We start from the raw sequence: 18,468 nt of genomic DNA, 5'->3' as shown, positions 1-18,468 counted from the left end.
GGAAAGGGAAGTTTCTGGTCATTCTGGAAGCAGAGTTAGTATTATTTTCATGATGAGGGGAGAAGGTCCCAAATAACCTCTCTACTTTATGGCTTAGCTTAGAAAATCCATCTCTTTTTGGCTACTTTCAGTCCACATAGATGCTTCCATTTATTCCAGTGTGGGTAGGATTGGGTGCAAAACTTGTTTGAGAAACAGAAATGGCTATGCTGTTCTTGATCAACTGTCACTGCTACTTCATTGATCAGTGTCATTGGTTCTGTCGATTACAAATATAATTAAAAAGAAATTATTTCCCCTGAAAAAATGTACTAATGTTTGTCACTACTTTTATGGTTGGATAACAAAACCCAGAATATTCTTAGGACAGGTAGATGATGTATCCTTAGGGTAATAAATTACTAGATAGGGGTCTTTTTAAATGGTGCTAGTAAGGAATACAGTCTTTACAGTAGGAGTTTGTATTATAAAATCAGAACATAAATTTCTTACTTTTACTCTTGAAAACTTCTGGTCTTGGACATGTCTGCTGATAATTTAGTCTGATAGTTATTTCTCTTATTAGTGTGTTAGACAGTGAATAATTGTTCTATATTCACCTGTTTACATCCACCATCTGTTGGGTTTTTTTCAGGTCCAAGTGTCTTAGTCTATTAAGTCACCCCTCATAGAGAAACCTTTTGTGTTTTAACCACTTTCATTGGCTTTTTTTTTTCTTTCTCTGTGTCTTCTGTGATTCTATTTTATTCTTGGAGGTTGTGGGATCAAGAGGAGACCAAAATGGCACAAAACGTAAAAGATGTAGACATATAAATAAGTATATAAAATAGCAAATATATCTTTTTAGCTTGCTGTCTCTTTCCTTATAAATTCAGATGTTCTTTGCTTTTTAGTTTGCTTTTTGACTAGTTCTAAGCATTCAACTTTAAACATTTCCATTTCTACATATGCACTGTTATCTGTAGACTAAACTTGTAAAAATGGATGCTAAAGGAATGCAGAGGTGATTTTACACCATGGGCTAGGATGGGCTAATGATTGTATGTAACCTCTTCAGGGAAAAACACTGATGGCAGCTGTAGAGTTGCTGTTGCACAAAAGTCTTCAGCTTTGTTTATTTTCCATTACAGTTAGCTGTCTGATCATCTAAACCCACATTCTTCCTTGTATTCAGTTCATGGTGTGAGGCAGTTTTTAAAGTAGATTAGTTGGTATATGGGACCCAGAAGTCTTTCATCATAGTTGTCTTTTAAAATAAATTTGTAGCATGTCGTATGAAACGCTTAGCATAAGAGTGGGTTTCCTGAGTCTCTTGCATTCCTAGCAGAAGCAGTAGTGTTTCCTCATGCTTACACGTGGTAACATTAGCATTGTGTTAGGCTTTATCACTTGTATCCTATTTTATGTTTCTACATTGTAGCACCCTGTTCCTGCTACTCAACCTGCTCAGTGTTGTCGTTCTGCATTGGAATGTCGTGGGTTTGCCAAGGGAAAAAATAGTTGTCTATTGTTGAATAAAATGTTAAGAAAACGTTGGTTGAATGTGGTCCAAGGAAAGTAATTTTTCATGTAAAAAGTGCATCTGAAAAATTATACCCGCTGACAAAAGGCTTTTGTGATACAGTATAATGTTCTGCTGCAGCTACGAACATGGCTTTGTTGATGAACTGAAGAATAATGGATTTTATACGCACCAGCCTAAGTTGCATCACATTTTTGCTGCTGGAACTGGGACTGTGTGCCATGTTTGTTGGTGGCTGAGTTTATGGATGATGCCAGGGAGGGAGTAGTTAATAAGCTGGAGGGAAGGGCTGCTACCTGCGTGCTCAGCAAGCTCAGAGTGGGCTGAAGGAACCTCAGAAACTTCCACAAGGACAGATGAAGTCCAAGCCCTGTGCTACCAACTGCAGGCAGGCTGGCCAGGAGTACCTCTGAACAAAAGCCCCTGAGGATCCTGGTGAACAGCAAGCTGAACACAGACCAGCCACGTGTCTGTGGCCTGTATCCAGCTGTGTGAATCCAGTATGAGAGGCTGACAAGCTGGGGAGACCTCAGAAGAGTGCCACTAAGCTGGGAGGGAACTTAGAGTACCTGGCACATTAGGAGAGGCTTAGGAAATACATTTGTGTAGTCTGGGGAGACCTGACCGGCACTCTTACAGCAGCTTTTCACTGTACAAGGGGGTCTGAGAGGTGGAGATGGGTTCTTAAGCTGCCCAGTGAAAGCATGTGTGGCAGTGGGTGGGAGCTACATCAAGGGGAGTCCTGGCTGGCTCTAAGGTTCTAGAAGTGCTCGCAGTGACAGGGGTGACACCTTCCCCCTGAGGACCACTGGTGCCCGGAGAGGTCTCGGAGTTGTGGTCGTTGCAGGATGTGGTTGGTTGAGGCTCGGAGGAACTTCCTGTAATGCTGGTCCTGTTCCTGCTCTGAAGTCTTTGAGAGCACCAGATGTCATTGATTCCCAACCTAAATCACTCTATGGTAATGCCTGTGCTACGTTTCCTAGACAATTGTTGTCGGCATCTGGTGGTGAAGTTCCAGCTAAACTCCTACTACAGTAGAACTTTGAATTTTGAGTTGTACTAGTTTAGAAAGACACAAAATTTTCAGTTAATACAAAATTCAGCATTCATCTTCTTTGATGTACATGTTTTCATCTTTTTGCTGCCTTAGTCATCTTGGCAAATAGAGACTTCAGTTTTCTCAGTTTAGGACAAAACCTTTGTCCTAAACTGAGAAAATTAAACTTCGTCAGATGTTTCAGCTGCCTCTGGAAAACATCTGGCCATTCTGTTTGTGTTAAATGTTTGAGTGACTTAGATTTTTAGGACCACTAGGTGGTTCTTGCTCAAGAAAATGAAAATGGTTTGTTGAATGTGCAGTTCTAAAATTACTTGATCTTTCATTATTTTTCATTTTACTTCCATTGTCTGATATTATGAAAAGCTCTTTGTACCCAAGTGGGTTTGTTTCTGTTCTTAGATTACATTTTGGACAGAGTATGATGTAGTTTTATATGCAAACTCACTTAAAACCTTAAAATCTTAAGTAGGAGATCATGTTCATAGTCAAGATGAAATGGAACTAATAATAATTTGTGTCTAAATCGAGCTTAAATTTTAATTAACCATAACATTGTTAGTGAACTAACACTATACTATGATAAATTACCTAAAAATAGTATTTAAAGAATAACATTTAAATGTGTCATGCCTCTGAACCGTTGGGATTTATGGGCTAACCAACACAAACCCACTATTTTCAGACTGAAATGCTAAATTAATGGTTGGCATCTTGCTGTCATGCAAAATATTTCCATATTTTCAATTTGGTTTCTTTCAGTAACTAGTTTATTAAAAGCTGAGAGAATTCTTGGGAGTTGGAAACATGGAAAAACTTGGGTTTATCTGTTAATCCATGAATAAAAGCAAGGTGTGAATAATGTATTAGTTCCACAGTTTTGAGGACCACAGGGGAAAAGAAGAATCTGTCCAGGTCAATTGAGGATAAAATTTCAGGTCTTTCCAATAGAGTTGCTCTCTGTTGTTTCCTCACAAATATGAGATCTTTATTTTTAACTGTCTGGCATCTGTAATTTTTATTTTTTCTTCACTGCTGAATTTAAAACTAACAGGGGAAAAATTCTAGGGATAAGGCTTTCAGCCACTCTTCTGGTTTGTCTTTTATACCCTGAAGATGATTGCAATGACTTTAAAGAAGATTGCAATCTTCCCCCTCTGTCTGGTTTTGGGGTTTGTTTGTTTGTTTTTAATGCCCTGTTATTTTAAAAGCGGATTATATTTTTAATTTAGTTTTCTTATGTTTTCCTTCCAAAATGCTTTCTGAATGAAAATGATTTTGCCCAGCTTCTAAAATGCACTGAAAAGAGGGAATTATATTGCTATTACAACTGGATTTTGTAAGGGTGATGACTCCACAAAACTCCTGGTTTCCTCAGACTCACTGGTACTTGATTTCCCATTCAAGAGTATATTTGAAGCTTGTATTTCATATTTCTGAGTATGTTGACATAAAATGAGGATTCTTTTTACTTTCACAGACATTTAATTTTTTTTTAGAAGAGTTATGTTTTATTCCATTTATTTGATCCCTTTTATCCTTTCTCCCTCCAATATATGGATTTCCTACAGTTATTTCTTTAAAGTGTAAATTTAAGTAGAAATACAGATATTTTCTTAAAGCTTTACAGCACCATCTGGTAGTGTTACCAGTTAAGAGTTTTAAGTATTGTTTGATATCATTACATGCTGTATTGTATGTCATAATTAATTTATTATGGAATGCAGGAGAGTAATAAGTGCTATATAATGTATTTCCATATTTTTGAGATGGGAAGAATTTTGTTACCTAAAGCTTGTTTTAGTACGTTTTGAAGTGTTTGGAGCCCAGGAGTGAGTAATACATGCAAAATAGGTGTTTTGTGAGGCTTTGGAACCCTGTTTTGTATTTTCATGAGATTGCAGAGAACTGGGTATGAAAACCCAGGCAGCTCCCCTCAATTCTGTATTCACATCCATGCACTCCTTTGTTGTCAGTGGAAAAAGGCTGAGTGGGTTAGGGTGTACTTAAGAGAAGCCATAGCATGATGTAATTTGGAATTTTAAGGTTTGATCACGGGGCATATAATTCCAGAATATTTTTTAGTTTAGATATTATGTGTTAGTATTTTGTTTACGAGCAGTAATCCCAACATTAAACTGTAAACAAAAATGTAGTATTTCTAGCAACAATTTTATTATTCTCGAATAAATATCTATCTAATTATAATAAATAATAAATATCTAAAGTTCTATACAGCTGATTTTTTAAATTTAAAAAATATCTAAAGGAGAAATTCTAGGCAAACCAAGCCTTTGTTAATAGGGTTTTTTTTGTTGTGTTTGTTTGTTTGTTTTTGGTTTTGTTTTGTTTTTTTTTACCATGGTGGGTAATCATAATATTATTTTGGCATTCTTTATATTGCAAATATTTTTGATATTTTGACAATTCTTCTGTAGATAGCATTCTATAGGGTAGTTCCCTCCAAACAGGAAATTTTGTTTTATACGTGGGAAACATTGCTGTGGCTTCAGTTAAGGTGCTTGCTTTTGTAATTTTATCTGTATAAAGTCAGTATAAAGCTCTTCAAACTGTACCACCATTAGCAATATTAAGCCAAAGGTACATTTATTGTTTTCTCCAAAGGATTTAATGTATAATTTGAAAATCTGTTGAGTCAATCTTCTGCATTTTTATTAAATGAAGGAATTTTGGAACTTTCTTTTACACTGTTTATAAACCTTATTAAGAAACAAAATCCATTTTATTTGTTACTGTTTTCTAATGATGTATTTCCTCACAGGTGGAGAACGAACTTGTGGTGTACATGAACTGATCTGCATTAGAAAAGGTAAGCAATGATTTGTGAAAGTGAACTCCTCAGCTTGTGAATAGTCCTGGTGAGAAATCTCCTGCCCAGTGTTATGATCTGACCTTTTGTGGATCTTAGTGTTGCATCTTTGTGTTGCAGAATCCTTTGATGCTGACAATGTCAATAGGAAAAAATAGTGAAATTATAAAATAAAACTTGATTTTTCACAAGAGGGAAAAACGTGTTCCTCCAATATTCACGAAGTTACATGGAATTTGTTAATGTTGTTCAGCTGCGATGGGTAACCACAAAAACTTTGATCTTTGCTTTATCCAATGAGACATTTTCTAGGATTATATAATTTTTAGTAGCAATAGAAAGTTGTGAGGATGTTTAAAAAAACTGATGTAATGAACAGGCAATCTCTGCCTCTGATTCCAGGTGAGATCCTAATGACTCAAACTTCTTTGAAAACAGCTGTAACAATAGTGAGACGAGCAACTGACAGAGCACAGAGCAGAGCTGTGCTCCGGAGAGGGCTGGTACAGCTTAAAGCTGAGCTACAGTGGCTGAAGTTGGAGCTCGACAGAACAGCTCAGCTGTTTTAAAGACTGGATACAGTTCTGTTTTCTGTTCCTTTTGGCAGCCCTATGCTGCTTCCTCCAGCATTGCTGTTGAACCTCTGTCTTCTCATCTGAAAGTTAATAAAAACAAAATAGTTTCTTCAAGGATTAGTCCCTTGAATTGAGTCTTGGTTAGGTCAGAAGAGTCTCAGTGCTTTCAAAGGGAAGGAGTAGGAAAGTGTGGTGGGAGAGGAGTAAGGCTGCAAGACAGTTTTGACAACAACTTAGTGTTAGACTGGCTTAATAGTATTGTCAAACCACATCATACTCTGTGGGAAGAAATTTTGTTTGTCTTCTTAGTTTCCATTGCATTCACTGAGACATTTTGGTAAAATCATTTGTGTTTATTGAAACATTTATTTAATATTGCCTAACCTCAGAATTAAGTCTACCAGTTAAGGTCGAAATAGCTTTATGATCACAAGTTATTTTTTTCAAATAGCTATTTAAAGAATTATTGAGTGTTGTATGTGGTTTGACAGTACCGTAATTAAGATTTTTTCCACTTTTCTAAACTCTGAATCATTTAGATCTTCCTTTTTTTAAAATTCTTTCTCATTTTGGAGGGGAGGTGAATTTTTTCTTTTTATTTCTGTCTCTGTTTTTCCATTGATGGATAAGTTTGCACATACAGTGCTCTGTATTCCCTCTGTAATAGGTCCTGTTTATCTTTCTGAATTGTGAAACTCGTTGGAATTTCAGAAAGCCTTCTGATAAAGTTTCAAAAGCTGTTAATCTTGCTAATCCTTATTTATTTTAGGATGCTGTACTGATTTTAGGAAAAACAATTTTTCTGCATTCTTGGAGGCAGTGCTGTATGGTTTTAATGTTAATTGCTGGAAAGTTAAATTGAAAAGATGTTTTTGTTGTTTTGCTTTTAAGATTCTGTGTTATATTTGAGCATTGAATTCTGAACTCTGTTAGCCATTGATACAGTAAATTAAATAACAGTAGCGTGGAACCTGTGTTTTAGCTTTGGTGGTCATAAATTAGCCTAAGGGTGAGTGTGATTAAAAGAGAAATATCCTCTTAGTGCCGTTTATACTTGCATTATGTTGGGTTCCTTTTTAGTTCACGTGAGTTTCCATGTATAGTCTAACCTTGTGTGTCCCTATGTTACCGATAAATTTCTCCTTGTAGCGCATGGGTTTGGTTCATTCTTGTCTGTCTTTGCTCCCTACTCGATGTGTACCTTTAAAGCAGAAGATGCCTGCCATTGTACTGCAAATCTTCCAGTCATGTAGAGTTTTAGTTACTTTATCTAAGACTTTACATCATCTGATGCACATTCAAGATGCTTTTATTGTCTGACCAAGGCCAGGCTCCTAAGGATTATTTTATTTGCCAGCTGTCCAGCCCTGCTTGCTTGCCAGGATGAGAGTGCAGACTCGAGATCTCTACTGACATCCTCAGAATAGGAAGGCATTTCCAAGCTGAGAATTCCTGGCTGCCAGCAGTCTCGAGCTGGTCAAATCAGACCTTCCAGCTTTCTCCTTAATATCATTGAGTGCTCATGTCAAGCTTATACAGGATGGAGTTTCCCATCTCTTGGCTGTGCCCTGAAAGCCAAGCTGTTTTCTCATCTGTGAGCTCACTGCAGAAGTTGAAGGGACAGATTAAGTGTTCACATTGACACATGGGTAATTCCCTTCAGTCTTGTCTGGTGCTGGGTAAGGTTGCAGGGTGCCCTTCTCCTTTTACTCTGGTGTCTGTGTGACTGTGGCACCAGGAGAGTACACTCCAGCACTCCTGGCATTCATCCACTCCCTCATTTACATCAAATATTGTCTGTGAAGCTTTGAGAGCATGTGGTGTTTGACAAAATGGTTCTCTATTTGCTATTTGCCTGAAAGCCTCTTGTGCTTTCTGCCAGGGGTGGTAGGTAACTGTGACTGCCCTGTGACTGGAGTTGGAGTGCCCATGTGGAACCCCTGAAAGAAACATTAGTAGTAAAGAGTCTGCATTAAGTAACTGGAGTTCTTCCAGTGTACACTTGTGCTTTGCTTGTCTGTCCAGCTTTCTTACAGTCCTTCCAAATACATGGTTGTTGAGAAGCAACTAACAGGATAAACAGCAATGTTCCATCTTGTTTTTCCTGTACTGAATAGGGAAAAGGGAAAAGTAAGCATGCAAGCAAGCATGTGTTTTCTATGAATAATACATGGGAAAACTTTCCGGTTTCAAGTGATGGAATGTAATTACAATTTATATGGGGATAATATGACTTGAAGGACAACTGTTGCTGGTGGTTAATTTTTCTTTCTAGTTAGCAAAGTAACACATTCTTAAATTGTCTTTTTGTTGCCTGTCCTTTCATTTTTTTGCTAGGAAAATAGGAACCTTGGAGTGTGAGATGATGACATGTGTAAAGGGACCAGAAAGGTCTTCAAAGCTGTGTGTGACTACATCATTTAGCTCAAATAACATACTGAAAACTTCTTAGCTGTAGTTGAAGGCATAGCTGTAAAAGCAAAACTGAAGCCTTAAAAAGCAATTGTCTGCTCTAAGATTATTCAGCTGTAAAAATGAAAATAACTTGAAACCTCACTTTCCATGTTTTTTTAGGTTTTGTATTTCTCAGATTAGTTAAAACCATAGACTCAAAGGTTTGCAAGTACCGGTTATAATGTTCATTGAATAACTGAGATTATATCAGTTCTACTGGGAATGTGATCCCAATATGGTATCGATACAGGACTCAGATTTGCTACCCAAAGATGTAGCACTGTCTGGCACAGGCCTCCTCCCGTGTGACATTAATGTTGTTTCAGTTTTGTAGTTGCCCAAGAGAGATGGTGGTGGGTCCCCTCCTAGGCTGCACAAGAAGGATTGTGTTACTTTTATAGGGTTTTGTTATTTGATTTCCTTTTAACAGATTCATACATTTTTGAGAAGAATCTGCAAAGAGCTGATCAGGAGTTAGGAGACTGATAGGCTTTTCTGGAAAAGCTTTAAAACTAATTCTTACGTATTTTTAAAGAGGCTTCTTCTAAATGCATAAATATAGGGAGTGTGTGTCCTGAAAATGTGAGTATTTTGTGGCTGTTATATAACATCTAATAGCTAAAAAATACTGAACAAGTCACTTCCCAGCTATCAAAAAGAACTTTAAATATGTATGATCAGCTATTAGGGAAGCACTGAAATTTTTGTCTGCTATGTTTAACATAGTTAAGTAGTTGAACTGTTTGTGCAGTTTTATATTTACACATTGTTGAAATCTGGAAAAAAGGAAAAATAGATTCTTGCTTTTATTATAAATTAACTTCTTGTTTAGTTCTATTATTTAATGCAAGTTTGTGTACACACACTTATTCAGTGTCTGACAGTACAAATTGAAGGCCTGGCTAGGGAAAAAAAGAGTCCTGCTTTGTTTTTGACAGCAGAAGGTGACAGGAGTTTTTCTGAAACTACTCAGCTAGCAGTTCGTGTTTTTGCTGGGTATCTTCCTAGTATCCAGCTGTTTTTGAGGGGGTCCAGAGGTTTGTGTTAAGTTGTTCCTTTGGTTATTTGCTATGGACATAAAAGAGCTCAGGGAACTTGAGGTCAGACTTGAAAAAAACGTATCTTTTTTAGCTGTGTAGTGCAGCTGCAAGTCTAACTTGGAATTAGCTGTTGTTAGATTTGGTAATGTTTTAATTAAGGCTGTTTCAGGTTCTGTTTGTACAAACAAGACAGATTTCTGATGAGTGTTTACGATATTGAGCTATAACTGAAGAAACTCCTCTTTAATACATTCTGCTGTGTATTCACTGTTTGACATGTAAGTGACATTAAAGGAGAAAATATATGGCTATATTATTTTTAGGTCTCTTTCACCCAGCATTTTTCACTTGTTTATTTTTGAAGTAGTGCAAAGTGATACTTCCAACTCAGCAGTGTGTTTTGTGTTTAATTCATGGAAATGTAGATTGAGTATCCGAGTAAGGGCTGAGTTGCACTGATGTTTAAAAATTATTTTTAAGCCCTTTTTTTCTTTTGCAAGATGTTCCTTTCTTTCTATTGTTGTGGCAGTCTTGCAAACAAAGGAAATTATTCAGCAAACCGACTTTGTGACTAATAATGGAACAGAAGTGCTCTCTTTAATATGTAAAAGAGAATTTGCAAAAAGACAATGTCTTCATCTGACAATGAAAAATGTCATTGGTAATAATAATTTTGAAAAGATAAGAAGGTGTGAATTTTTGCTTTGTCAGAAGTATGTTTTAAGTAGAACTACTCCTCTTTAATGTTCTGGTCAACTATCCTTATCCATTTGCATGTGTCTGAATGTTAAGCTGCCAACTACATTTAATCCAAATGGAAAAAAGTAACATTTATTCATTAGTTTCATTTTACAGTAGAAACATTATTATGTTGAAAGTCAACTGCATCTGATACTCAAGTTATCTTACACTATTTGTGATAGTCTACACTAAGTAACTGCCTCCGAAAAAGAAATAAAATAATTTTCCCCTTTCTCCCTGCTGTCATCCAGTTGGTAGAACTACTTGTTCTTCATCAGGATGCCAGAGATGGTAGCAAATTTCTTTAAATTAGATAACCTGAAATGAATGTAAAATGCAAGTATATGTTGTTTCTATACTTATTTAGGGGTTCAGATTTGGGCAGTACAAAGTAAAGTGCACTTCCTCTTATTACAAAGAGGAATAAAAACTCCTCATTAGGAAAGTATAAACAATTAAAGCTATTTTTATAAAATATGAAGAACATAGTAATTAATACTTTTTTTTTCAAGGCTTGACAAAATGTTGTATCCCGTGAATACTAAACTTCATAGACTTGGGAGATACTTAGAAGTATTTCTACATGTTAAAAAAAAAAAAAGTAATAATGTTAAGATTAACACCACCAGAATACATACTGAATTTTGCACTCTGTTGGAAAAGTAATCTGTATGTACACATTTTGGATTAGAGAAAATTTAATACAAAGTATTAAAAGTATAAATACAAAGCTTACTGATGCCCATACAGAAAACAGAATATTATTTTTGTGTGTTCTCCTTGGAGTCTTCTGGAAAGCAGCAGCTACTGGGGAAAGTGCTCTTCTGGAAAGCAGCACTTAATTCCAACTATGGCAGTATCTTTTCTTTTGTGGCAAGTTTTGTGTAAGAACTTTGCTATATCCAAACCCTGGCCTTCGCTCAAGTTCTCATGTTCATTTAATCATTTTTACCACGCAGTACTTTGCTGTATATCCTGGTTAATTGCTGTTGGATTACATGGATTGTCTCATGCTTTGTTGTTAATTGTAGTGTCTGATAGGGAAAAACGAGGTTTTAAAGTATTTTTTTTAACATAGATTATTTTTCTTTCTCTGTAGTGGAGAGCTACTTTGTAATGGGTATGAACTTTTAAACCGCAAGCCTCTAGACCCCTGTGGGTCTTTAATACCTTTGCTTTGGGAGGATTATTTGAGAATACCATTAAAAAAATTATAATCACTGCTGTTCTCTTACCCACTGTGTGGATAATAGTCATGTAATATGCTATGTAATTGCAACAGATTATTGGGATTTGGAGGTAATCAAGATGATTCCATGATCAGTGTCTATTCCAAGTGGCAAATGTGATGCTTCCTTCGCTGTTTCTTTTCAGAGATTTCTGTTGTGAGATACTACTTAATCAGAGATGAATTCTGTGTAAGAGAGAAAAGGCATTGAGGGACTGGTAAATCAGCAGGGATGGCAGGCTGACAACTTTTTCAGCACATAAGGATTTAGGAATTAAAAGATTTCTGTCAAAAGTTTAAATCTCCATCTCAGACTATGGCTTCAGTTATTCCTAAATTCTTTCTTAGATCAGTGATTTTTTGGAACGAAGGGTCCTCCTTTTTCTGTAATTAAATTTATCACCGAAAGACAGTTTCAGCATGGTATTTTAAAAGAAAGGGAAGAGAATCCTGGAAAAGACAATCTGTAGAGGCAGTACTAGAGCTGCCACAAGTATTTTTCTTCAGTTATGTGTGTGGTTAGTTCACTTAATGAACCAAGCTGGTTTTATCATAAATTGTGAGTTTGAAGTGGCTGAGGTCACTTGGTCTGTCCAGCCTGGAGAAGAGGAGACTGAGGGAAGACCTCACTGCAGTCTGCAACTTCCTTGTGAGGGGAAGAGGAGGGGCAGGAACTGATCTCTTCTCTGTGGTGCCCAGTGACAGGACTCGAGGGAATGGCCTGAAGTTGTGTCAGGGGAGGTTTAGGTTGGATATCAGGAAAAGGTTCTTCACCCAGAGGCTGGTTGGGCACTGGCACGGGTTCCCCAGGGCAGTGGTCACAGCACGAAGCCTGGCAGAGCTCAAGGAGCATTTGCACTTTGGGATGGCGCTATGTGGGGCTAAGAACTGAACTTTGTTCCTTTTGGGTCCCTTCCAACTCAGGATATTCTATGGTTCTAGAATTCATTTTATGAAGTAAATGAACTCTTATTTGATGTAAATATTTAGTCAAGTAATTTAATTGATCGTAATAAAATAAACTGAATTTTTAGATCAAAACACATTCTAGAATATCTTCCTGTGTGTAAGGATTCCTGGGATCTAGATGTTAAAATGTATTGTTCTTATTAGCCCTTGTAATTAGATATTAAGAAAACAAAGGGAAAAAGAAGTCCTGCTTTGTCTCTGTAGCAGGGCATATTATCCCTCAGCCAGGGGGAAGTGACATAAACTGAATGTTAAAAGAAATTGCTATTATTTCTGATAAATTTCCACTGGAATGGGAGTGACAATTGAGTTAGACCAGTGTAGCTTTCATGATACACTAGTTCCAGTAGACTTTTCATGTAAACAAACACATTTATTTTTTGCCTAAGATGACACTTTTTAGAAATTAATCCAGAAGTGGCATCATGTATCACTTCGGGTAATTTAAGTTTTGTGTTTTCCTCAGTATTTCTTTGAAAGGTCTATTTAAAGGGCATTGTTATTCCAAATAGAAAGTTAAATAAGTACTTTCATCCTTGTTTCATTCTATCAGTCTTAAAAAATTTCTGAGAGGTGCATGTTGCTGAAATTGTTAATAATTTTCTTATTTAGGAAATGTGATGCTCTTTTCAGTTTTGCATTGAAATTGAATTGAGTCGTCATTTCAAGTTCACGCTCATTTGAAATTGTGTCACTCAGGGTTATATCCTGGATGTGAATACTTAAAATGTTGAAGTACAGGTAGCTCATGTTGCAGGGGCTTGTAATTTGTACTGGAGATTGTGTAAACTTGCTGTACAACAAAGTGCAAGATGCAGTGTCGTTACTGTTATTTTGTTGGTGCCTTACTAGCCAAGAGATGGGATGGTCATGATTATCACGATTTATGACTTGAAAATCAACAAGGCATCAATCTCAAAGGCCGTGAGTTAGTAACAAGTCACCATAATGGAGAAAGTCACGAGTTTCAGAGTTACATCCTCATTTAAATCTTTCTGGTCCCATAAGCAATTAACATGAAATTTTGTTTTGACTCTGTAACCTATCACCTTTGATCCTTGTTACTGCATTGTGTCTGTTTCACAACCAATGGCTTTCTAGCTCACGTACACACATACACTTCTATGAGAACATCTAAATTCTTAACTTAAACTATAAAATCACATTACTATACTTAAAACCCTTCACCATATCACCTAATACATTTTCTTACTTACAACTATAGAAACCTAGGTTTATAATTCTTCTGCTTAAAGTATGTATAGCTTTGTCATTACATTAATCCAAGTTCTTTCCAGGGCTGTAAATTAAACTCATTAATGCCTGTGGAAGTTTCTGTTTTTCTGTTTCCCACAATGCAGGAGCAACAAATCCAGAGGAAGGAACATCATAAAGCTGGCAGAATAAAATGTATTTAGCATAGTATGCTGCCAGATGTAGCCATGAGTAGTGGGCCAAGGGAAGAAGTCTGTGCTGCATAAGGAAAGGCAAAATGCAAGTTCGAATTGGAGGGGGCAGCATCTTTGTACAGAAAAGTTTCAGTTTTAATGTAACATAAATGTAACTAAAAAATTAAAACCATTGATACATGAGATGTAATTGTATGTTTTAAGTTGAGCTGAAAGACTTCCTGATGTCTGTTTTGGCAAAACATGGAAAAATAGGTAAATTTGTAGAAGGGAATTACGTAGTTCCAGTGTTTTATATGGCAGATAGAAGAAAGAATGAAACAGGAATCATAGGATAGATATTTGGAATTTTGTCTTTTGACGCGTTCAATAAAATGTTTAGGGTTGATTGTCTCTGATTTTTAGCAGCAGCATCAGCTAGTCAATTTTTGTGGTACAGTTGCTTCTGTTTTTTATATGGGAAAGCATTCTAATAGTGATGCTGCCATATATAGTGTTTTGGGAAGCAGTGCAGGTAATCAACAACTTAATGTTTTAAGTCTTCTAAGGCACCAGTGGATTAACTATTATGCCCTGTAGGTGTAGCATTTTGTTTAGGTAAAAAAAGTTGCATTCACTTGTTGCTGCTTCAACTACTCCAGCAAATAGAAAGATACTAATTATGTACAAATTCACAAATTGCTGTGAAATGTTGTGTACTGAGTTTCCATTGTCAAAGAAAAGCTTTTTAGAAAGAGCACAAAATCTTAGGTAGCCTTCAAGTTCAGTTACTCACTTCTGGAGAAGAGACAATCCTATGTAATTAGTAAAAAAAAATTACATGTAATTTGACGCATATGAAAGTACAGTCCCTACTCCTGTTGAGTAATCAGTCAGACCAAAGTATTCACTTGTGAGCAGACGGAGGTGTGGAGGGATTCATTTGGTTTTTTCTGTTATGACATGAGTTATCTGTGAGAAATAAATACATCCTGTTTGGAGAGAAATAATTCAAGCATGGAAAAAGGCAGTCAAGGCACAAATCTTGTTGTTTCGTTCAGTAACCTGCTCAGCTTTCTAAAAATATGCTAATTTCTTGTGCAAATGGCAAAGTTGGAAAGAAGTGACAGGCAGCATTTGGCACTCAGATGAAAATGCTTTGAGCTGGACAGCTCAGATTATTTCCATGGAATGTCAAGATGTACTGGTGTAAAAAATGAATAGCAGTAAATCATTCTTCTTCAGGACTAAATACAAACCAACAGTCCTGTATATTTAAAAGAATTTAAAGGGCTAAAATATCTTAGATCAAGTTGTAAAAAAACCCAAAACCCCAAGTTATAAATAAAAATAAGCTTACATATTTAATTTCAAATGTTTTTTGTGCTAGGATCCTAAAAATAATTGGCATTTTTCGGATCATGCCCCCTAGTTATTTAATTTGTGTACAGAGAGCTAGTATTGCATTTGTAAATGAATAATTGAAACATCACTAAGATAACAGTGTGGCTTTGTACATTGCTAGCTAAGTGAGTAGTATGATGTAGAGTGTGAAAACTCAAAAAATAATCGACTGGGTATTAAATACAGTTGGGGCTAGATATATACTAAGATATTAAATGCCTTTCAATTGAAAGTAAAAAATGTTTCCTATTTTTAAAAGTTCTGAGGATTTTCTTTGTTTTGGTGATATTTATTTGAAGAAGCCATTATTTTTTGGAGAGTTTGAAACATTTTTTGGAAATAAAAAATTATTTCATAACAGCGAAGTTATTATTTGAGAAAGAGGTGCTAATTTGATATTTAAGATGAAGAGATGGTAAGTTTTTGTGTTCTAATACTTTTGATTCTAGTGTTGATAACAACAAAATGGAATTGAAGTGATGTTAATGTAATACTTCTGTAATGACTTTGACTTTCTATGCCACTTCCATAGCCAGCAATTCAATTAGTCTTGGAAACTTTGTAGAAAGACATTTGGTTTTTTAGTATTTCTAAACCTGCCTTATATTATAATGAATTTCAAACATAAATTCAAAATTTTATTGTTGTTTTTCTTAAGAACCAAGAGTAATTATGAAGCTTATACAAGTAGGACATTTGAACCTAAAGTATGACTTTGAGAAAATACTGCTTTTTTTCTGGTTTCCGATAGTAGAAGAAACCACTGAGAACCTCTGGGAGTTTTTAAAATGCTTTCCATGGTACAGTTAATGCCCAGACAAATCAGAATTTGACAGTATGCTTTGAATCAAAATAATTTTGGTGGTGAAGGTGGCATAGATGCATTTTTTATGCAAAAAAAGAATTTTTTTTTTTCTGTCTGTGAAGTATACCTGCTTGACACTTCAGCTGTGAGAAACTAACTGAAGGATTAATGTGATGTATAAAACCTGTATTCATGGATGGGAATCTGTACACATTTCATGTGGAAAATTGAAGTGCATTTTTTTTCCCTGGCTTTATAATGGTAATACATTACAGGATTTCAGCTCGATAATTTACCTAATCTGTGAACAAGTATTCCAAGACTCTTTACATGAGTGCAAATTGATACAGAAATATAATTTTCAAGTCCTGTGTTCACACTGAATTACATAAATAATTAATTAGTCCTGCTGCAGCTAAAGTTTCATTCTTTTTGTAAGGTATCAGCCAATGTTTCTTTTTTCACTCCAGAAAAATGTCATCAGATACTGTGTTTCCATAGAGAACTATAAGGCTTTCAGACAGTGCCTTTTTTAACTACTTAGTATCCGGGAAGTAGTGGAGAAAAAAACCCCAAAGTATTGTTTTCAAGTTCCTTTTAGGTTGTGGTTAACTTCCTTAAGCGCATATTTTGACAGATCAAAGCAGTTTGGTGAACAATATAAGCATAAATAAAAACTTAAGAGTTGCAGTTTAAACCTACATCAAATGTGACATATGGGAAAGTGTTTTTCCCTGAAGATGTTGTACAATTAATCTATCCTGTTAAAAGGAGACTGTTACTGCCCTTTATTGAGATCATTCCATGACTGGAATTCAGTTAAATCTCCTGCTTAAAGCAGTCTGGACACTGAATTCAGGCAAAGTTGCTTAGGACAGCCTGCTCCAATAATAAAGCAATCATTCTCATAGTTCATTCGATGGTCCCATGAGCATTTATCTGCCTTCTGATCTGTCTTCTTTTTTGCCTTCTCATCACTTTCTGACTTGTTCTGTGGACCCCATATTGGTGTCACACCTTCTTCATATTTCACACTGGTTTCCTCCCTGATCATCATTAACCTGTGCCACCTTCTATGGCACTCTCACTTCTGCTGGTCCCTGTGTTCTGGTGAATCACAGTTCCCTCTTGCTGCCTTTTCTGCCACTGCCTCTGTGTTTGATAGGTGTTACTGCTGGAAGTTATTGAAGAATGAAGATTTTCTGCTCTGGGCCCAGTCTCTAGTCTCATTTGGGTCAGGATAAATAATTCAGAGAAAATTTGGTGTTGTTCCAATAGCCCCAGACATTCTCAGTTATCCATATGCAGTGTTGGAAGGGGTGGGAGCATGACTCCTGCCAGCAGAACTTTGGGAGATTTCATCTGTTAAGCTTTGAGGTCAAAAATTAATATATATGAACTGAGGCTTTTGTCAAATCTCAGAGTATTCCTGTGTGTGGGAAGATTCCATGAAAATGGTAAATAGACACCTGGCAAACAATAAATGAACGCCTGACACATGCTGAAGCTCATGATAATTAAAATATTAATTAAAAAAAATTTAGCTGCTTTTCCTCTCTGTTCCAGAATAGAAATCCACTTTTCTCACCTTGTTACCCCTCTTGATGTAGCAGGATGTCTCATTTGAAGTTGTTGGCAAGTTGAAGTTGTTGGCAAGTTCCTTTTCATGGGAAAATTTTCAGGGGTGGTATAGGCAAAATGTTACATGATCTCTTCTGCTCAGAGGTAAGAAGGGAAGCAAAAATAATTGTCAGTTTTAGATAGGTCTGGATGTCCAGCTCAAAACAGAAGTGCAAATCTGTCCAATTTGTTTTTCATGGTGGAAGGCATGTTTCTTTGGATCTTTCTTTCTTTGTCAGATTTAAAAGACACCTGTGTAATAATTTAAGAACAGCACCACAGACACAAATGTTCCCTGCCATCCTGCAAAACGAACTGAGGAGGTTGTGGAACTACATGTGTTTCTCAGTCAGTACTTCTACATAGATGTATGTGCCCAGATTTACAAAGGGCATATGTCGAATAAGAGAATGATATCATTTGGAAGGCTCCTGGGAAAGTAATTTGCAGTTCAGTCCCTTGCTCAAAGCAGGGATAACATTGAAGTTGGATTCTATAACTGATCTAGGCAATCTGTTCCAGTGATAAACTCCTCTCATTCTGGATTTTTCCCGCCTCATCTCTACATTTTCTTGTAGTTATTTCGGACTCGTGCATCTTGTCCTTTTGTATTGCATCTCTGAGAATGCAGAGTCTGTTGCCAACTTTTCTTTAATCCCATTCCTTTTTACATAGTTAAAGATGTTACCATGCAGCATTATAGTCCTAAAGGGAAGTGCCAAGATCATGGCAATCAGAATTTGTAAATCTGATAAAACTTCATAAATCTTTATTAAATAGAAAAAAAATCAACCCCCAAAAATGGGATTTATGGTGTTGTGTATAGAGTCTTGCA

At 36.2% G+C, this 18,468-nt stretch overlaps 1 protein-coding gene across 4 annotated transcripts in view; it reads left to right on the top strand.

Annotated features, from left to right (window-relative positions):
* The first annotated feature begins 5,361 nt into the window (after positions 1-5,361).
* SYT14 (synaptotagmin 14) overlaps positions 5,362-18,468 on the top strand; it is a 76,822-nt gene continuing 63,715 nt past the window's right edge. For all 4 annotated transcript variants that reach the window (XM_008641691.2, XM_008641690.2, XM_017744840.1 and 1 more), the window contains exon 1: positions 5,362-5,409. The gene's annotated coding sequence lies outside the window, so the exon portion shown is untranslated. The remainder of the gene's footprint in view (positions 5,410-18,468) is intronic.

This window comes from Corvus brachyrhynchos, unplaced genomic scaffold (assembly GCF_000691975.1).
Source record: "Corvus brachyrhynchos isolate BGI_N302 unplaced genomic scaffold, ASM69197v1 scaffold258, whole genome shotgun sequence".
NCBI classification, from domain to species: Eukaryota; Metazoa; Chordata; class Aves; order Passeriformes; family Corvidae; genus Corvus; species Corvus brachyrhynchos.
The sequence above is the reverse complement of the archived record's forward strand: the minus strand, read 5'-3'. Positions and strand labels throughout refer to the sequence as shown.